Source organism: Furipterus horrens, unplaced genomic scaffold, assembly GCF_987537825.1.
Source record: "Furipterus horrens unplaced genomic scaffold, mFurHor1.1.pri manual_scaffold_2, whole genome shotgun sequence".
NCBI classification, from domain to species: Eukaryota; Metazoa; Chordata; class Mammalia; order Chiroptera; family Furipteridae; genus Furipterus; species Furipterus horrens.
In genome coordinates, this window is record NW_028327172.1 from 106,012,440 (window position 1) to 106,035,403 (window position 22,964).

Sequence of the window (22,964 nt, forward strand, 5' to 3'; positions counted from 1 at the left end):
GTGATCTACTGCCTTTGTCTGTCTTCTTTAGTTGTTAATCTACTCAATCTGTGATTAGCTGTCAGGCTTAAGGACCATGGGTGTGGCAGCTTAATTCCTGTATGCCGGGCTTTTATTTCCCCTTAGTCTGATGCCACTTGGAGGGCAATGGTCTGTCTGCTGTACTGGGGCTGAGTCGGCACTGGCTGGTCCTGGGAGAAGGTTAGTGTAGCTTCCACTTACTCCTCCGCCCTCTTGGATCTCCGTCTGTGTTGTCCTTGATGTTATTTCTTTAATCTGTCTGGTTGTATTTCAGGTACTCTTTTGTGGATCTTTTTCTCTGGTTAGTTGTTTGAAAGTCACTCTACCCACCTTGTCTTGAGATCTTTTGTGGAGGTGCTGCTAAAACATAATCACACAACCCAGGCAAGAAACCCACACCCTTCAATATCTCCCCCAACTACATTCTCACTATAGGTTGCAAATGAGCCTGTATTAATATACTTGTGGAGATATTGAGACTCTTATTTCGTAGGAGAAACAGATAGGAGTTGTTTTAAATGAAGGAAGGGTATTTTTTTAGCTGGAAGTTGATAGAGTAATAATATTAGCAATTAGAATCAAGGTTATGTAAGACAGCAATTAACATTTACACTGTATGTTTGAAAAGGAGGAGAGGGTTACAGTGTGGAGTGAGAAAATGGAAGTGTATTGTATTAGGATTATATAATCGGTATATGCTATATGTTTAGCGTGGAAGGGAGGATAGACACAACAGACTTCCAGGCAGACAGACAGCCAGAAATTGAAGGAGAGGGCTGAGGAGGTTAGAAGGTAGAAAACAGATTGAGAAAGAATTTTTCAAGAATAAAAATACAGAGTAGAAAATAGCAAGACAGGAAGGGAGAGAGGAAAGAGAGAGAGAAAGTAGAGAAGAGAAAGGTAGGAGAGAGAACAAAAGAAGAAGGGGAGGGAGAAGAGAGGGGACTGGATTAAATTTTTTAAAAAAAGTATATATTATAAAAAAGATTAGGAGATTAAAACATGATATAAAATTGCATGATAGAGAGAAAGAGAGAATAAGAGATGGAAAATCAAGAGGATGGGGGAGGGAAAGAACACGGAGGAGAGAAGGAAATCAAGAGGAAGAGGAGATATTAGAGAGGGAAAGATTGAAATTGAAGAGTTGACAAAAGATAGGATGAAGGAGAGAAATACAAGAGGGAAAGAAAGAAGTGAAGGGATGGGGTGGAAAGAGAAAAGGTGTAAGAATGGGAGGGTGAAGGGAGAGGGGGATAGATTAGAATTATAATTTTAATATAAAAGATTAGAATATAAAGTGGAATAGGGAGAGAGAAAGGAAGAGAGAGAGAGTATTTATAGGGAGAGAAGGAAAACAAGGGCAAGGGATGAAAGAAAATCGAATGTAGACTGAAGGGGGACAAAATGAAAGAAATTTAATAAAATTGAAGGTGCTTAGTGCAGAGAAAGGAGAGAGAGAGAAAGGAAACAGAGGGAGGATGAGGATAGGGGGAGGGAAGGGAATTAGAGGAAGGGAACATGAAGGAAAGGGAGAGAACTTAAAATTAAAAAATTAACAAAGAATAGGATGCAGGGGAGACATGCTAAGGGGAGAGAAGGGAGGGGAGAGGAGGGGGGAAAAGGAGAGAGAATAAAAAAGGACAGAAGGGGTAGTTAGGAGGGAGTGAGAAATAAAAGAATGAGAGGATTTTAACTCAATTCAACTTTTAGGCACAGTCTCTGGGTATTTTTGGTTTGTTTGTTTTTTTATTTTTCCTTCCTTCCTTCCTGAGTCCGCCCCTATTCAAAATTCCATGGGTTTCAAATCTTTTCTAGTTGTTTGGCTGGCTGTGGGAGGGTTCTGCTTGATTCTAGGATTGCTAGTCTTCTATTTGTGGGCCTACTGCCGCTCTGCTGTGAGCTCCGTTTAGTTGTCCCCTCCTGAGGCACCCTCAGCCCTCCTCAGGCTTGTCCAACTGCGCCTTCCCAATGTTGGTCCAGCCTGTGCCTGCCAGCAATCCCTGCCCTGCCTCCAGTCGTGACTCTATTCCCAGGCTACAGCTTCTGCTCTCTTCCCTGTCTATATGCTTGCGTACCCTACCTCTCTCCCTGTCTCAAGATTGTCCCTTTGTTCTGCAGGACTCTTGCACAGTCAGTCAAAGTGCTGGGCCCAGTGGCACTTTCCTGCCCAGGGCCTCTCCCCTTGTCTGGAGCTCTGCAGTGGCTTTCCCGTGTGGGCTCTTCTCATTGCCCCAAAACTTTCTCTATTCCGAGCTACAGCTTCCACTGGCTTCCCTGTCTATAGGCCTGCGTGCTCTATCTCTCTTCCCACCCCAGCACCATCCCTTTGTTCTGCAGGATTCTAGTGTGGTTGGTCAGCTCAGCGCTCTCCTACCCAGGACCTCTCCCCTAGTCTGGAGCTCCGCAGCAGCCTTTCCCTGCGGGCCCTTCTCCCCACCCTAAAACCGTCTCCACTCCAGAATCACCGCCTCCACTCTCTTCCCTACTTACACACCCTGCGCGTCCTATTTCTCTCCTAGCCCCAAACCCACCTTTTGTTCTGTGGGATTCTAGCGTGATCGCTCAAAGAGCCAGGGCATGCAATGCTCTTTTGCTCCGGAGCTCTCCCCCGGTCCGGAGTTCCACAGCAGCTTTTCTGTGCGGCCCGTCTCCTTGCCCCAAAACTGTCCCTTTGTTCTGTAGGGCCTTAGTGCAAGTGCTGCGCGTGCCCAGAGTGCCGAGCTTTCGGTTGGAGGTTGCAGCTGAGGAGATTTCCCTCTAGACTAATATCACACAGTTTCTCCCAGTCCTGGTTGTTCATTGTTCTCTCACTCCTCTGTCTTTTTCAGCCAAATCCTCTCCCTAACTCCCTACAAGAATTCACTTATCGGTGTGCCCCTAGCAGGGGGAGCCTCCAAGCAGCTCTCGGCTAGTGAGCTCTCCGGCTTGGTACTGCCAACGCACCGAATGACTCAGCCTGCAGTGTGTGGTAAACCCCTCCACCACCCTCCATGCTGCTCCCATGCTCTCCTCCCTGTTCACGCTATCGGAGATCCACACTCACTCAGTCACTCCTCTCCGCATTCGTTCCTGGAGTCTCTCCTTAACAGGAGCGAGCTGAGAACACTGGCCCTACTTCGCTGCCATCTTCCCCTCTCCCCCCACCAGCTTTTTAAAATGCTTGTCCCGTGCCCACAAGATTATGGCGATTTATTGAATGAGAGAAGCCAAATTGTCCTTTAGTGAGTGAGAGAAGACAAAGGCGAAACCAAAACCTCTGCCAGAGAGTGCAGCAGAAAGAAGAAAAATCCTCCCTCCCCTATCTTAACCACACAGGCAGCCTTTTCCAGAAAGAGCCTGGGGACTACAATCCCTTACCGTGGGCAGAGGCGCCAAAATTCCCATCCATGCAGTGTGGTTGTCCGTTGTCAGGCTCCTGGCCCCACAGTCATTCCAGGCGTCACTTCTCTTGAGGGCCCCTTGTCCAGGTGCCAGATGGGGCTGAGCTGCCTCCAATGCCCCAGCTCAGTTGGAAACTTCTCTGTCCAGCAGAAGTTTCAGGACCATGGCAGAGCAAATTTATCCAGGACACTGTATTTTGTCTGGGAAGGAAAGGAGGTGGCTGTTCCCTCTAGTGGAGAAAGTGCAAGATCTGTGATCCCAATGCCTTTTACTGAGAAAGGTATGCATGGGAGATACACGGTCAAAATTCATTAATCATCAATTAGTTTTTAGGTGCTTGGATTACAGTTGACAGTTACTGATTACATCAGGGAACACGATTTTCATTGAATTAGATCTGACACTTGTTCTTGACTAACTTTTGGCATCTGAATCCAAAAATGACCCCAGTTTTTCTCTATCACATCAACTTTTTGAGGTACAGGATACCCTCCTTTGGTCCCAAAAATTATACATAATGTACATACAAAGGAAAATAAAGAAAAAAATTACCTGAATATACTCTTTATTTAGAGTTATTTTATTCATATAAAGGCTATATATTGTTACTGTAAGTCAAATTGTGTACAAGTAGTAAAGTTCTGCTACCAAACATACATATTAAGGGATTTTATCTTTTCAAAGGACAGGTTAGGAAATGCCAAAATGAGATACTTGAAACAGTCTCCTTCAGTTGGCAAAGCTTTAACAAATTGCTTTATGAGACACAGTTTTATGTGCAGAGGTGGGAATAGAATGTTCTTTCTGTCAACAAGTGGCTCATGTAGAATGATTGGATCACCATGTTTGAGGTCAGATCTTGTAGGCCAACTTGACTCCAACCAATGCTTCTCACAAGCTCTGCTGTCCCACATACACAGAAAACAGGGATACTTGGTGTATCCGCGTTGCTGACCAAGAAGGAAGCAGACCATTTTAAGGTCAACACAGATGATCCAATTGTGCTTGTGATATTGCAACAGATCAATGACTCTCTTTATGTCTTCATATTCTTCACGAAAACAAACTGAATGGCCAGTTGGGACTGCACCAAATAAATTGCCATTGTGGAGGAAGACATACTTCAAGCTCCGCTTTGAGCTATCAATGAACAGTCACCATTCAGTTGTGTTATACATTGGAATTCCCAATTCCTCCATTAAACCATGTATGTTATGGCAATACACAAAGCCACCGTCACTTCGAAAGTATTGCAGAAATGCACTTTCTCTTGATCAAAAGTAGGATACCTTCTCTCCTTTTCAAGCAAGTTTTTCTCATGCAGTCTTGATGCTAGGAGTTCTGGAGCCTTTTTGGATAGTGCCAAATCTTGTGCCACATCAATCAACTCATGCAGATAAAATCTTTCATGAACTGAGTCATCTTCAATTTCAAAATCTTCATCATTGCTGTCACTTAGTTTTCACCATACTCCTGTTTTTCAAAAGAGGGTAGTTCAATGAAAACTGGCATTGGGATTTCAGCTGAATGAGGCACTGGGTGTATAGCTGATGGTAGACTAGGATACTCTTTTTTACATTTATTTTTCTTGTTATATCCTGACATTTTCACTATACAAAAGTAACAGTCACTTGAATGATCTCTGAGCTCTTGCCAAACCATAGGTATACAAAATGACGATTTATCATGTGTTCCCTTCATCCACATCTGTAAAATCTCAACACACTGCTTTCACACCTTGTGAGAGGCCCAAGACTTATCTTGATCACCAAGTTTTACTTTAAAATATGCAAAATCGGTTTGCCTGACAAATGCACTGATGTTTGTCCTTTGACTGGGAGTGGTGAAACTGCCACAGATATAACAAAATGAATCAGGGTTGTTTAGGCACTTATGATGAGAAGTAGCAGAGGCAGACATAATCTGAAGGAAAGGAAATAAGTACATATGTAATTTAAAAAATAAATTCTGCTAACTCCTTGTATACAGACAAGAACTCGGACTACGCTTCGGAATACGATTCACTCTATAGAGCTGCACACAACCTCTCACCACACTGTCTCATGTGTAACTGAATAGCCTAGACAGTATGAACCTGTCGCTCGTCTCCAAGGTCATTCCCCCACCCCTCCCCACTTGAGGGAAGTTTGCTTTCAGCCAATAGGAGAGCACTAGTGCTTCGCTTGATCCAGGCTCGATCCAGTCTAGAGTGGTTGCATTAAGATAAGCTGTACAGAAGAAACTTGATGTGATAGAAAAAAACTTACTGCAGTTTTGAAATCAACATGCATATTTAAATCTAAGACAGATTAAAAATTGAACTCAACAGGAATTATGTTAAAAATTGTTCCCCGGTGTTATAGATATCAATATAGAGGGCGCAATGACCAGTCTGTGTCAGGGTCTAGCAAACATGTTGATGCCACACTGGCATTAGGTGAAAGGTTTCATACATTCTTGCTACAGATTGTTTATAATTAGCTAAAAGATAAGAAAAGCAGAGCAAGCTCTAAAGCATAATATGCATTATTTAAATCCAATTCCCATGGGAACCCTCTGAGTGACCTTTGGTCCTGTCTGCCGCACACCCTTTCAGTTTTCCACTGAGATTTAAAGGCCTCCCATGGGGGCCTGGCTCACAGCTTAGGCTACAATTTCCAAAACCACAGGAGCAGTTCCCCACAGCTGGGGGTGCTTGTAAGCATCTTCCAATGCATAAGACAGCTTCATGGGAAAGAATTATTTGGCAAAAATGTCAATAGTATCAAGAAATTTTGCAAACCACTTTCAACACCTTCAATCAGTCACAGCACTTTCTCCATACACTGTACAAATATTTTTTTGCATTTTAGTTGCATTTTTACCTTTCTTGAAATAATGAAGCATAGTATGCTGAAAATGTTGCATATTTTCTTCCATCATCAATATTAAAATGGCTGCACCAAAATCCACCAGTTTTGATAAGTTTTTTAAAAAATGCGCACTGATATGATAGCTGCCACAATACAATCTAATAAAATTGTTTCGAATGAAGTTAAAGACAACTAGCACTACTAGAGCCATTGTACAGAAGAAACTAAATGAACTTTTTGGCCAACCTAATATTCGTATGCATCTGTCCTAGCTACTTTGGCTCTCTCAACCTCCATTTCACCCTCCTTCTATTGAGAGAAACTGGAAAGCTAACAAGTACATTTCCCAGACTCCTTCAGCTAGCATTGTAGATGTGCAATAAATAATGAGCATGTATGTGAGATTTGGAAGGGAGACAGAGGAGAGCTTCCTGCAGCAGGGCGAACTGACAAGCAGACTCTGACAGACACAGGTTTGCATGGGTTGGATCCGTGTTGCCCTCTAGACTCGTTTTCCTGAGTTTGAGGTAGCTGTGGTGGTGACAGCAGTGGCAGCAGTAGTGGCTTCCTGCCTTCTGGTTCATAGTTATGAGGATATGACTCCAGAACAAGCCCCCTAAATGTGCTCTTCCAGCTCTTCAAATGAAGCACATACTTCCTTTTAATAAACTCCTTTATATCAGAAATATCTAGAATAATTTATTTTTCCTACACTGAACCCTGTGTGGTAAAGTACCCCAGAATGTTGATGTGAGAATTAAATATAATTATATATGCAAATCACTTTGAATAGTTCCTGATACTTTGTACTCAATACACGTTAGTTATTTAAATTTTTATTAGAAAGATGAGTTCAATCTAAAAGGAACAATCAACACCAGCAGTAAAAAACTATGGGATGCAGGCCAAATTGAGCTGACCACCTGTTTTTAAAGTATTATCAGAACACAGCTACATTCGATTGTTTACAGGTCATATATGATTGCTTTCACTTTACAGGGTCATGGTTGTGACAAACAGAAGAGACTGCGAAACCTAAAATATTTATTATCTAGCTCTTACAAAACAATATTGCCTACGCCTGATTTGAACTACCAAAAAGCATCAGCAGTATGAGTACTTGGAACCACTCAGAAAAACAATCATCCTCTTGGCACAGAGCTGTCATATTTAGAAAAACAGGAAATTTTTTTTAATCTGCAAGAGTTTAGAGTAGAGCATTGAAGGAAGGCAAGAATAGCTTACTTTAATTACTACACCATGCAAACAGGATAAAAGGAAGACAAGACTGGTGTTACCTGAGGCCTCAGCAAGTAATTCGGTGGTGCTCATAGTACTTACCCCACTGCCATTTCCCAAGGTTTTCCTCCCGAAAATGCAGCCTAGCTTAGACAGTGACCATGCGAGAAGCAACACCCCGAAAGGCTACCCATCTTTCATATCCAACTGATCACCAGGTCTTACACTTTGCTTCTTCATAAGTCCTCTGATGTTCACCCACTTTGATCTTAATAGTCATGGTTATAATCTAGGCCTCAGGAATTTAAAACTGTGCTTAACTTAATATAGTTCTAACTTCCTTGTATGTAATATTTTTCTCCTTTAAAACCTTAATTTAAAAAATTTATTTTTTATCTTTCTCACTGGCAACTTTGTCAAACATTTCACACACAGAAAATTATGCTTAATTTATTGTTTTCAAAAGATCTTATTTTTTTTCAAGCAGTTTAGAATCACAGCAGAAATGAGAGGAAGGTACAAAGATTTCCATATACTCCCCATCCCCATACATGCACAGCCTCCCCGACTGTCAACATCCCCAGCTAGAGTCGTACATTTGTTGCAACCGATGAACCTACAGAAACATATCATAATCGCCCCAAATCTGTAGTATGCATTAGGGACAAATGTATGTGTCCACCACTACAGTATCTTACAGAGTAGTTTCATTGCCCTAAAAATTCTCTGTGCTCTGCTTATCATTATGTCTGATTTTGAAGTGCTATATCTTTTTAATTTTAACTGAGATTTTTAGCTTTTGTCTTTTTTCCTCCCTTTTCCCTTTTCCCTCATTCCACCCTCCAAACTTTTTTCTTCCCCACTTCCTTTCTGCTGATGGATATATGTGCATGAGTCACGATGGGAACTATCTCAAGAGTTTTTTGCTCTGATAGTAGGAAGCTGTGTTTTCCATGGTTAGAGAAGTTAGGGAATTTGATAACTTTATTTTACTCTTTCATGTTGTATCTTGTACAACAGAATTACTGCATATGAAAAGTATGATGATTTCAGCAGATCATAATTAAATGAAAGTTAAGGAGACTAAGGTTTGAATATTTTTATTTAAGCTATGGTCTCAATTCCAAGTTTTTAAAAGTCTGCTTTTTCTAATTTTCTCAGCCTGCCAGGCATCGTAGGCTGACTCGTAGCCCAACATAGTACATCCTATCAAGCACTACCTGGCCGGCCAGCGTCTGGGGCACAGCTCTGTGATTCATTCTGCTCTGGTTTCTTCTTAATTTCCTTCCAAAGGATTTTAAATAGCATTTGGTCCAGTCTCTGAGGATATTTTCTTTTAATGTAACGATCTCATTGAAATGTATTTATTCACCAACTTACAGAATTCATCACTGAAAAGTGTTACACAAGGTGATCGAATCAGACAATGATCCTCTTAAACATATATCTCCCTCCCTTGAACTCTCCCTCCTCTTTTTTTTTTTCTGATTTAATGTGTTTTATTGATTAAAATATTACATTTGTGCCAATTTCCCTTCCCTCTGCTCCCCTCCACCCGGTGGCCCCCCTCCCTCCAGTTGTCCCCCCCTTTTAGATTATGTCCATTAGTTGTGCATACAGTTCCTCCCAACCTCTCTCCGTCTATTCCATTCCCTCCTACCATGATCCCCAATTCCTATATCATCTCCCTCCCTCTCCCCACTCCCCCTCCCTGTTGACCTCCCCCCAATATGCTTCCCATACCCACAGTTCCTTTTCCACTCTCGTTGCCTGTTTAGTTTGCCTTTGTTTCATCTCCCTAGCTTCTGCTTTTTAAACCAGTCCCTTTAACATCTCATATAACAGTGGTTTGGATCTAATGAACTCTTTCAGTTTTATTTTGTCCTGGAAACACTTTCTCTGTCCTTCTATTCTGAATGACAATTTCGCTGGATAGAGTATTCGTGGTTGTAGGTTTTGGATTTTCATTACTTTGAATATTTCTTGCCAGTCCCTTCTTGCTTGTAGGGTCTCCCTTGAGAAGTCAGCTGATAGTCTAATTGGGACCCCTTTGTACATAATTCTTTTCTTCTCTCTTGCTGCTTTTAAGATTCTCTCTTTATCTTTAATTTTTGACATTTTGATTATAATGTGTCTTGGAGTGGTTCTCCCTGGGTCCAGTCTCTTGGGAACTCTCCTTGCTTCCTGGACCTGCAAGTCTATTCCCTTCCCCAAGTCTGGGAAGTTCTCCTTTATTATATTTTCACTCAATTTTTCAAGTTTTAGTTCATCTTCCTCGCTCTCTGGCAAACCAATGATTCTTATGTTGGGCCTTTTATAGCTGTCCCAGAGGTTTCTGATCCTCTCATTGTTGCTTCCCATTTCCTCTCGCTGCATTGGTTGACTGCTTGTTCCTTCTCCATATTCCAGTTTGTTGAAATGAACTCTGGATTTTTTTTCCTCACCATCTGTCTCGTATGTGGTTTTGTTCCTTTCGTTATGAATGTTTTTTGCTTCTTTCTTATCTTTTTTCTGCTCTTTTGTGAATTCTGTAAGCCACCTGATAACAATGGCCCAGAACTGAGCTTCTGACAGGTTTCTTATCTGTTCATCTGTCAGGTTCTCTATCTGTTGCCTGGTGAGTTGTGTCACCGGGATTTCTATAGTTGTCTGCCTCATTTTGACAGATGCGTTTTGTTTTCTTGGGCTGGCTATAGGGGGCAGTGCCTGCGTACGTGTCACAAATCAGCGACCGGCGCCTGTCTGCGACCTATTTCGCAGCCCTGTGGTGCTTTCTTTGGGGGCGGGGGTCCAAGATGGATTCACACAGTTATTCAGCTAGGAGACCGGGATCCGTCCTCCCGCCCCCCTGGGCCTCACTGTTCAAGGCGATGCGGTGGCTGCTTTCCCCAGCGCTGGGGTCGCGCAGTGCCAGGGGCTTGACTGCAGCCGGGATTTTTCGCCACCCCGCCGCTGTCCCAGGTGCGACCGCAAACAGCGCTGCCCTCTTTAACTCTTACCTGCCCAAATGGCACCGCTGGTTTATAACTTCATATGTTGGGCTTCCGTGTAGTTTTATTTTCTGGAATTTCTAGTTATCCTTTGTTTTGAAGTAGTTGTATTCCTCTCTAGTTGTAGAGGGAGACCTAGCGTGTCCGTCTAAGCCTCCATCTTGGCTGGAAGTCTCCCTCCTCTTTACTAAGCTTAGTAAATGATACACCATCCATCGAGTCACTTGGGACTCAGAACTGAAGTCAACCTATACTTCTCCCTTCCTCTCATCTCCCACATCCAATCAGTCACCAAGTCCTATCTTTGTCGAGGTCTTCATGACTTCTGTTCTATTATCCAACAATAGTGTTTTAACCAGTCCTGCCTCTAGTCTTGTCCTTTTCCAATTCATCTCCCACACTATTGCCAAATATTCTTTCAATGTGAAAACCAATCACAGAACTTACCAACTAAAAGTCTTTACTTTAAGGGATTTTTAAAATTTAAATCCTGCTAGTGGTCTCCAAATTTATTTCTTTATTAGACGTATTTTTTAAAGCAGTTTTAGGTTTGCAGCAAAATTGAGTGGTAATGGAGAGTTTCTATATGTCTCTCACCCACAAACACACACAGCTTCCCTAGATATCAATATCCCCTCCCAGAGTAGTACATTTGTTAGAATTAACAAATTTCATTGACATCAAAAATCCATAGTTTAGATTAGGGTTCACTCAGTGCAGTAAATTCTATAGGCTTTGACAGATGTATAATGACATGTTTCCACCATTGTAGTATCAGAGAGAATTGTTGCATTGCTCTAAAAATTCCCTGTTCTTCACTTGCTCATACCTCCCTCCCCCTAACCCCTGGCTCCAGTGATTTTTTTAGTAGCTCCATAGTTTTTCTTTTTCTGGAATGTCATATAATACAGTAACTTTTTCAGATTGGCTTCTTAGACTTAGCAATATGAATTAAAGGTTTCTCCATGTCTTTTTAGGCCTTGATAGCTCATTGCATTTTAGTGCTGAATAATATTCCCTTGTCTGGGTGTAGCACAGTTTGTTTTTCCACTTACCTATTGAAGGACATATTGGTTGCCTCCAAATTTTGGCAATTATGAATAAAGTTGTTATAAACATTTATGTGCAGGTTTTGTGTGGACATAAGATTGGTTGTAAATACCGAGGAATGTGATTGCTGAATCATGTGGTAAGTGTATATTTAGTCTTATAAGGAACTGTCAAACTATCTTTCAAAGTGGCTGCACCAGTTTGCATTCTACCAGAAATGAGTAAGAGTTCCTGTTCTACATTCTTGCCAGTATTTTATGTTGCTGGTGTTTTGGATTTTTGCCATCCTAATACATGTGTCATGGTATCTCATTATTTTAATTTGTAATTCCCTAATAATGTATGAAGTTAAATTTCTTTTCATATGCTTATTTGACATCTGTGTATAATTTTTAGTAAGGTGCTTATTAAGATTCTTTTGCCCATTTTTTAAGTTGGGTTGTTCATTTTCTTATTGTTGAGCTTTAAGAGTTCTGTGAACATTTTGGATAACAGTCCATTATCAGACATATCTTTTGAAATATTTTCTCCCAGTCTGTGGCTTGTCTTCTCATTCTCCTTATATTTATTTTCCTACATAAAAGTAAATAAAGAATCAGAATGCTGAGACAGATATAAATTAGAAATATTTTTTCAGTAGGGACCTTTTATTTTTACTCAAAGTAATCTTAAGTTACCAACATCTATTTCCTACACTCATTCCTCAGCTTCCTGATTGCAAGGTTTCTCTCCTTCACTGATGAACTCTTTCAAAGATGTGAGCAGAGATTTTTGACTCCTTGTCATCCTGATCTATGAGAGGCAAACTAAAAAGAGGTTCACCCAAGGTCAAGTACAGTGGTCTTGATTGAGCCACTATTTCTCCACCTGGAGTGACTGCAGGATAATTAACAGTGATGACATTCAATTACAACTTGAACTTTCTCATTTGGTAGCTTGAGAATCAAGTCTCCCCCGCCCCCATCTCTTACACTGATATTTCAGTAGATAGAAAGAATGAAAATATTTATCATGTCACAATATAAGATATAAAGATGGCAGAACAGTCTATTCTCTCTGTTTCTTCTCTTGGTATAATTAAAACAAATTATTGCACAAGAAAGAAATGACCTACTTCTATGTACCTTGATTTTTATTTGATAGTTTAACAAGTTAGATGTTTGCAGATGCAGACAGGTGGCCAATAACTGCCAACCACACTTCCAAAGGATTGTGCAAAGGTTCCTGTCATGATGCCTTATGAGGCCCTCAAAGAACTGGTCTCTGCCTCTCTCCAGCATCTTTTCTCACTGTGTCTACTTCTCATCTTGGATTCAGCCATTCTGAATTATTTGCTGTCCCACTTATATTCTAGGATGTTTTATAGTCCATATCCTTTGCTCATGTCACTCAGTCCCCCAGCCCCACTTCAGCTCACACTCTTCTCTCCATTTGTTCATCTAAACCACTATTCATCTTTTAAGGCCCCGTTTTTACTTAATGTCTTTTATGAAGATATTTCTATGCACCTCCTTTTTCCAGCTCTCTGGAAATTGGACCATCCATCCTTTGTGGACAGTGGTAGATCACACACACACACACACACACACACACATCACCACTACCACCAACAACAACTCTACTACTTGATTGCAATTATTCATTTATATGTTTATTTATTCTACTAATCTGTAAGATCTTTTAAGTCTCAGACCATGTATGTTTTATTTTGTTAACCCTATATCTATCACAGTGACTGGAACATATTAGGTTTTTAAGAAATGCTTTTAAAATGAATTTAATTTTCCAGTACCAAATGTTTAGTTGTTTCTCTAACTTTGCCAGCAGGAAAAAAACTATTACACAGTCATAGAACATACTGGGAATATACCTACCAGTGAAAAGAACAGCACAATGAGCTTTTCTTTTTCAATTTAGAGATTCAAAACACAAACTCTTTTCCAATCTGGTTATAATTTTGAACATAATAAGTTAGGGTGAAGGTACTAGAAGGAGTATTGTAGTAGATCTATCTTCTAAAATCCTGCTTTATTTCTGTGTATTTGTGTTTTAAACTGACATAAAAGTTACAAAAATAAAGCAAAGAATTCTTCTATACTCTCATCTATATCCCCTAAGTTAACAGCTTTCTATAGCTAGGTTTTTAAAAAACTGAGAGTAACTAGCAGACCTGAGGCTTAGACATTTAAAAACAAAACCAAAAAGTATTATATTACATGGTACAGTTATCAAAATCAGGAAATTAATATTGCTACAATGTTGTGTAATCTGTGGATTTAAATTTTACCAGTTGTCTCATTAAGGTACTCTTTTTTCTTATTAATTTTATTTTTAAATTCAATTTATTGGAGTTTACATTGGTTAATAATACATAAAAATTTCAGATGTGCAAATTTATAACATGACATTTGTATTCTCCCTTGTGTGCTCATCACCCAAAGTCTCATCTCCTTATATCCCATTAATGTACTTTTACAGCAAAATAAAAAACATTTCTTGTTCAGGATCCAATCCAGGATCAAACATTGCTTATAGTCATCATGTTCATTTGTCTCTTTCAATATAAGACTTCCTTGATTTTTTAAAAATCTTTCATGACCTTGACATTTTGAAGCATACAGGTCAGTTATTTTCACAGCAAGTTCATTGCTACATCTCACTGTCTGACAGTTCCTCATGATTAAATTCAGGTTATGCATTTTTGCTAGGAATACCATGGAGTGTTGTTGTGTCCTTCTCAAGGAGCATTACTGGTGATGCTAGCTCTAAACATTTTATTAAGGTGGTGCCTGCAAGTTGTCACCTTTGTAAATCACTGTTTTTTTCTATGTAATTAATAAATGTCAAATGGGGATGAGGTTATATTTAAAGATAAACAAAAGGGAGAGCAAGTTTCCTTAAGTGATCTAATGAGAAACTGTTTAGCTCTGCTATTTGACCTTCCTAGAGATAACACATAAAAACTAGAAGACTGTTTACAATGGAAGTATTCTGACATTTTTAGTGCTTTAGCTGTGAAATTATTTATGAAAACAAGATGTTGCTCTGAATTCCTTAAAGCTGAGTGGGATGTCTGAATTCAGCAGCTCCTCAGCGGGATGAAGCTTGAATAGCCTCAGAACTGTTGTTTCTATGATGCTCTATGCATTTGGCTCACTATTGGATCATTCTTCAAAAACCTTCTGTCAGGAAGATAATATCTTGTGCTATTAATCACACTTTACAATCAAAAGAACTGGTCTATGTGTGTGTTAAGGTGTACAACAGGGTGTTTGATATACAGTTGGCCCTCCATATCCAAGGGTTCTGCATTTGAGGACTCACAAACTGCAGATAAAAAATATTTAGAGGGTGAGGGGAGGAAGATGGCGGAGGAGTGAGGGGAGGCTGCGCTCTCAGCTCCCGAGACCTATCTGTAGTTTGGGCTAATTGCAGACAGAACGTCTCAGTGAGCAGCTGGACACAGGCAGGAGTTGAGCCTTGGCACTGCTGAATTAGAAAAAAACCATCTGGGAACAACCTGTTTAGTGAGGATAGTGGAGGAAAAGGTGATGAAACGGGATTACTGATTGGGGTGGCTGCCTGAGCTGCAGCTGGAAGTACACAAAGGCTTTTTGGCGACCACAGGCTTCCCCAGAGAGGAGTCGGGGGGAGAGCGGATCTCTGCCCACTGGCAGAGACGGGAGTCGACCAAGTGGCATTGATGCTGGAAGACGGGAGACAGCATACTATTGTACAAGTGAAAATGTAATTTTTCCTTGGTATATTTCTCTTGTGAACTGTGGAGAGGGGAGGGAAGTTTGGGGGTGATATGACATTCTTGAGGAGCGCAGGCACAGAAATGTGCTCATCCACTCCCCAACCCTCCCCTTGGGTCTCGTGGGCGCGCATAGGGAAGTGCCCTCATTCACTGGCCCAGGTGCGTGGGGCTGTGCATCCAGGTGCCCCTCGGACACACCCCAACAGACATAAGATCAGTGCTCCAAAGGGTGCAGGGAGGGCCCACTGGACACGCAGAAGACTGTGCGCAGTCGCCCCTGGCCAGCTCCAGTGGGCGCCAGGCTGGAGTGCCAGGCCGGAGCGCAGAGCACTTGCTCAGGCTCTGCTCGTGCCCGCCCAGGCAGGCACAGGAACGGTGGGTGGCTGCGGCGTGGGAATAGCAGGCAGCAGCGACTCACAGACACTCACTTCTACTGAGCACAAGTGTCTGGGGCCCTGCCCTAAGAGGCGAGAGACCAACTCCCAGAACACGGTGCGGCAGGCCTGAGGCTAGCTCCCCGGCCACCTTGGGCGCTCGCCTGCTTCAATAGGCGCCAATCACTCACTTCCACTGTGCATGACTGTCCAGGGCCCTGCCCTAGGAGGCGAGAGACCAACTCCCGGAGAGCGGCTTGGCAGGCCTGAGGTGGGCTCTTGAGCGCCTTGCGCTCAGGGGCACCTCAGCTAGCCCCAACGGGAGCCAAAGGAACGTGCCATGCCTGTCGCCACGCGCACACTGCTGATGCAAGGAATAGGAACCTCTGACCCACCACATTAGACCAGTTGTGGATGCAGAAAAAGAAGAGGACACACAAAGGCTGAACTGAGTAAAAACATTCCTTTTTTTTTTTCCATTTTCTTCCTGAAAGAAAAAAAAAATATATCTCTAATTTGTTTCATAAAATCTCTCCTCATCCTTCCTCTTTAATTGTTGTTTGTTTGTCGGTCTAATTTAGCCTCCCTTTCACTCTAAGTAAATAGAATATAACTACTATATAAATCCAATACTATACAATTCCACTTTCCTACTATATTCTGCACTCTTCCCTTTTTTTCTTCTATAGTTATTAACATACAATATAAATATTACCTACTGTCTTGCACAGTCTCAACTATTATTAATCTATTATCCCCTCTCTCAAAAATAATATTTTTCCTCCCTATAAACAACTCTTATCTATTCTTCCTATAGTATAGAAGCTCTAATCTCTCTACATTTATATTAATACTGGCTCGTTGGCTGACGATAGCGGGATAGAGGGTGGGGGATATTTTTGAGGGTGCGGGTCTCCTGCCTGGGCTGTGTGTTTATGTTTTTAACAGCATCTCCACAAAAGAACTCAAGATAGAAGGAAGATCCTAACAAAGAGCATCTGAAATATAACCAGACAGCATAAACAAATGACATAAAGGGTACCCCAAGAACATCAGGCTCAGGAGATCAAAGAGACTGTACCACTGAAACCCCCAGATCTCCCATAAAGAATCTCATACCACAAAGGTGGGAAGTCAAAGCAGACAAACCCAAAAAACAAACATAAACAGAAGAATCCAACATTGTAAGATGCAGAAACAACCTCTCAATGAAAAGAAAAGAGGAATCCCCAGACAGAGAGGTAGATGGAATAGACTTAGCCCAAATGTCAGACATGGAATTCAAAACAATGGTGGTGAAGAAGCTCAACATACTCGACAACCTTAAAAACAACCATGACAACCTCCAAGGAAGTTACCAACAACTCCAAGAAAATTATAGGGAACTGGCAGAGAACTACAGCAGCATAAAAAAAGACATAGAAACTATCAATAAGAACCAGGAAGAAATGAAGAATGCAATCTCTCAACTGAAAAACACAGTAGAATCAGTCAAACGCAGACTAAACGAAGCAGAGGATTGGATTAGTGAGTTAGAAGATAATGTAGAAAAAAATTCTCAGACGATACATCAAAATGAAAAAAGATTGAAAAAGTATGAAGAAGAGGTAAGGAAATTACAAATAGCATAAGGAAGAACAATATCAGAGTCATTGGAATTAAAGAGGGATCAGAAGAACAAGGAATAGAAAAACTGATAGGAGAAATAGTGACAGAAAATTTTCCCAACCTGATGAGAGAAAAAGTTACGCAAGTCCAGGAAGCACAGAGTTCCAATAAGAGGAACCCCCCAAAACCCACTCCAAGGCACATCATAGTTAAAATGGCAACATTCCAAGACAAAGAGAGAATCCTAAAAGCAGCAAGAGAAAAACAGCAAATAACATACAAGGGAGCTTCGATAAGGCTATCAACTGATTTCTCAACAGAAACACTACAAGCCAGAAGGAATGGTCAAAAATATTTCAAGCAATGAAAAACAAAGGCCTACAACCAAGACTACTCTACCCAGTAAGGCTCTCATTCAAATTAGAAGGTGAAATAAGAAGTTTCTCAGACAAAGGAAGACTAAAAGAATACATCTCCACCAAACCAGCATTGCAAGAGATGCTAAAGGGAATGTTCTAAGAAAAAGGAAGAGAAAGAAAGAGGAGAGGAACAGAGGTACAAAGGGAAATGAATAAATACATGTCAATAATAACCTTAAATGTAAATGGATTAAATGCTCCAATTAAAAGACATAGGGTAATGGAATGGATAAGAAAACAGGACCCACATATTTGCTGTCTACAAGAAACACACCTCAAAACAAAAGATTTACATAGACTGAAAGTAAAGGGATATAAAAAAATATTTCAAGCAAACGGACCTGAAAAAAAAAGCTGGAGTAGAGTCCTCATATCAGACAAAACGGATTTCAAAGCAAGGGCCATAAAAAGAGACAAAGAAAGACATTTCATAATACTTAAAGGAACAATCCATTAAGAAGATATAACACTGATAAACATATACGCACCCAACATAGGAGCACTCAAATACATAAAGCAAATACTAGAAGACCACAAGAAGGATATCAACAACAACACACTCATAGTAGGGGACTTCAACACACTATTATCAACAATAGACAGATCATCGAAGCAAAGACACACCAAGGATATACAGGCACTGAACAACACACTAAACCACATGGACTTAACTGATATATATAGAACTCTTCACCCCAAAGAAGCAAAATATACATTCTTTTCAAATGCACATGGGACATTTTCAAAGATAGACCACATAATAGGACACAAAACAAGCCTCAACAAATTCAAGAAAATTGAAATCATATCAAGCATCTTTTCAGACCACAATGTCTTGAAACTAGAAATCAACCTCAGAGAAAAAAATCAAAGGCACCCAAACTCATGGAGATTGAATAACACGCTATTAAACAATGAATGGGTTAACAATGACATCAAAGAAGAAATCAAGAAATTTCTAGAAACTCATGACAATGAACACACAACAGCCCAAAACCTATGGGACACAGCAAAAGCAGTCTTAATAGGGAAGTTCATAGCAATACAGGCATATCTGAAAAGGATAGAAGAAGCTCAAATAAAAAATCTAATTCTAAAGCTACAAGAACTAGAACAACAACAACAAACAAAGCCTAGGGCAAAAAGAAGGCAGGAAATCATCAAGATCAGAGCAGAATTAAATGACATAGAGACTAAACAAACAATCCAAAAAATCAACAAAACTAGGAGCTGGTTCTTCGAAAAAATAAACAAAATCGACACGATTCTAGCCAGGCTCATCAAAAAAAAAAAAAAAAGAAGAAGACCCAAATAAACAAAATCAGAAATGAAAGAGGAGAAATCACGACTGATACCACAGAAATACAAACAATTGTAAGAAATTACTACAAACAACTGTATGGTAAGAAATTTGACAACCTAGAAGAAATGGACAAATTTCTAGAAACATATAACCTTCCAAAACTGAATCAAGAAGAAGTAGAAAGTTTCAACAGACCGATAACAAAGAAGGAAATTGAAACAGTAGTCAAAAATCTCCCTGCACACAAAAGCCCTGGACCAGATGGCTTCACAGGCAAGTTTTACAAAACATTTAGGGAAGAACTATCTCCTACTCTCCTCAAACTATTCCAAAAAATTCAAGAAGAGGGAAAAATCTCAAACTCTTTCTATGAAGCCAGTATTACCCTAATCCCAAAACCAGGTCAAGACACAACAAAGAAAGAAAACTACTGGCCAATATCACTGATCAACATAGATGCTAAAATCCTCAATAAAATATTGGCAAACAGGATCCAGCAATACATCAAAAAGATCATACACCACGATCAAGTGGGATTCATCCCAGGGATGCAAGGATGGTTTAATATTCGCAAATCAATAAATATAATACATCACCTAAACAGAATGAAAGACAAAAGTCACATGATCATATCAATAGTTGCAGAAAAAGCATTTGATAAAGTACAACACTCATTTATGTTGAAAACACTCAGCAAAATGGGAATAGAGGGAGCATACCTTAACATAATTAAGGCTATATATGAGAAGCCTGAAGCCAACATCATACTCAATGGACAAAAACTGAAAGCATTCCCCCTGAAATCAGGAACTAGACAAGGCTGTCCACTATCTCCACTTCTATTCAACATAGTGTTGGAAGTTCTAGCTTCAGCAATCAGACAAGAAAAAGAAATAAAGGGTATCCAAATTGGGAAAGAAGAAATAAAACTAGCACTATATACAGATGACATGGTAGTATATATAGAAAACCCTATAAACTCCACTAAAAGACTACTTGATATAATAAGTGAATTTCGCAAAATAGCAGGGTACAAAATAAATATACAGAAATCTAAGGCATTTCTGTACACCAACAATAAAATATCAGAGACAGAGACAAAAAAGTAAATACCATTTACTATAGCAACAAGAAAAATAAAGTACCTAGGAATAAACTTAACCAAAGTGATAAAAGACCTGTACACTGAAAATTACACAACATTGAAGAAAGAAGTTAAGGAAGATACAAAAAAATGGAAGCAAATACCATGTTCTTGGATGGGAAGAATCAACATCATCAAAATGGCCATACTACCCAAAGCAATTTACAGATTCAATGCAATCCCTATTAAAATACCAAAGACATATTTCACAGACCTAGAACAAATACTCCAAAAATTCATATGGAACCAAAAAAGACCCCAAATAGCAAAAGCAATCTTGAAACAGAAGAACACAGCAGGAGGAATCACGATACCAGACAAACAATACTACAAAGCCACTGTGATCAAAACAGTCTGGTACTGGCATAAGAACAGACATATAGATCAGTGGAAGAGAATAGAGAGCCCAGAAATAAACCCACGCCTCTATGGTCAACTAATCTTTGATAAAGGAGGAAGGAACATAAAATGGAGTGAGAAGAGTCTCTTTAACAAATGGTGCTGGGAGAACTGGACAGGGATGTGCAAAAAAATGAAACTAGACCACCAACTTACACCACACACGAGAATAAACTCAAGATGGATCAAAGACTTAAATGTAAGCCGTGATACCATAAAAGTCCTAGAGGAAAAGATAGGCAGGAAAATTTCAGATATCCCACGTAACAATATCTTCACGGATACATCTCTTAAGGCAAGAGAAATAAAGGAAAAAATAAACAAATGGGATTATATCAAACTAAAGAGTTTCTGTTCAGCAAAAGAAAACATCAGCAAGATGAAAAGGAAACCAACCATATGGGAAAACATATTTGCCAATGATATCACAGAAAGGTGACTGATCTCCAAAATATATAAAGAGCTTATACGACTCAACATCAAGAAAACAAACAACCCAATTAAAAAATGGGCAAAGGACCTAAACAAACACTTCTCCGAAGAGGACATACAGAAGGTCCATAGACACCTGAAAAAATGCTCAACATCATTGGCCATCAGAGAGATGCAAATAAAAACCACAATGAGATACCACTTTACACCAGTCAGAATGGCCATCATCAACAAATCAACAAACAGCAAATGCTGGCGAGGATGTGGAGAAATGGGAACCCTACTGCACTGTTGGTGGGAATGCAGACTGGTGCAGCCACTATAGAAAAGAGTATGGAATTACCTCAAAAAACTAAAAATGGAACTGCCTTTTGAACCAGCGATTCCACTGCTAGGATTATACCTGAAAAATCCTAAAACCCTAATTCAAAAAAACTAATGCATCCCTATGTTCATAGCAGCCCTGTTTACAACAGCTAAGTACTGGAAACAGCCTAAGTGCCCATCTGTAGATGAGTGAATCAAAAAACTGTGGTACACTTACACAATGGAATACTATGTAGCAGAAAGAAAGAAGGAACTCCTGCCATTTACGACAACATGGATGGAACTAGAGAGAATAATGCTTAGTGAAATAAGCCAGGCAAAGAAAGCAAAATGCCATATGATATCACCTAATACAGGAAACTAAAGAACAACGCAAACAAACGAACTAAATAGGACAATAGGGAGGGGGGAGGGAGAGAAGGGGGATAAGTAAGGGAAGGATCTAGTCAAGGAACGTGTATAAATGACTCATGGACATGGACAACGGGGAGGGATATGATTGTGGGAGAAGGGGTGGGTTGGGTGGGGGGGAGCAATGGGGGAAAAATGGGACAACTGTAATTGAAAAACCAAAAAATAAAAGGAAAAAAATATATATTTAGAAAAAAATGTTATGTTGCTGGTGGTGTATACTATTAGTTAGGCCTATGACAGTTGAGTGTGTACTGAACATGTACGCATTTTTTCTTGTCTTACTCCCTAAACAGTGCAATATAGCAACTATTTGCATAGCATTTACATTGTGTGAGGTATTAAAAGCAATCTAGAGACGTTTTAAAATGTATGGGAGATGTACACAGATTATATGCACTGTGTCATTTTATATAAGGGACTTGAGTATCTGTGAATTTTTGTATCCATGGTGGTGGTGGGGGGTTTGGGCTCCTGAAACCAATCCCCCACAGATAGCAAGGTATGCCTGTACATATGCACAGTAAAATGATTACTATGGTTAAACTAATTAACACACCCACCACCTCACATAGTTATTTTTATGTGTGTGTGTAGTGAGAACATTTAAGATTTACTCTCTTAGCAAACTTCAAGTATATACACTATTAAACTATAGTCCCTGTGCTATATATTAGATCTCCAGAACATATTCATCTTGCCTAACTGAAACTTTGTTTTTAACATTTCCACCTGCATGCTACACTTTTCTAGAAAAGCTGATAGACAGGGGAAAGGAGGCAAAACCAAGGCCTCAGAAGGTGGTTTGAGAACCATTATGTTTTTTTCCTTCCAGCCATTAGCATTCACTGGAATGCATAGTACTGCAAGTGGATATAGAAATAATTTGTTTCAAGTTCAAATATTTTCAGAGGGACAGTACACAGAGTTATTTTTGTTTTTCTCAAGACAGAACAAAATTCTGAGAAACAGCCTGACAGATGTGGATTTGAGTGAAGTGTTTCATGAACTTGTGAAAGAAAAACTAATTTTCTTAATAATAAAACAATTTCTTAAAGTCAAAGGGTTACTATCTTATTAAATACTTTTAAAATACACTGTTTCTTATATTAAAAAATATAATTTAAATGTAGAGCACTCTCCTCTGCCTCCTGCTTCTCCATATTTTTGTTTCAATGATTTCCATATCGGAGTGAGATTAATTCTTTTGTTCATGGAACACATTTTCTTTTTTTTTCTTTCTTTTTCTTTTCT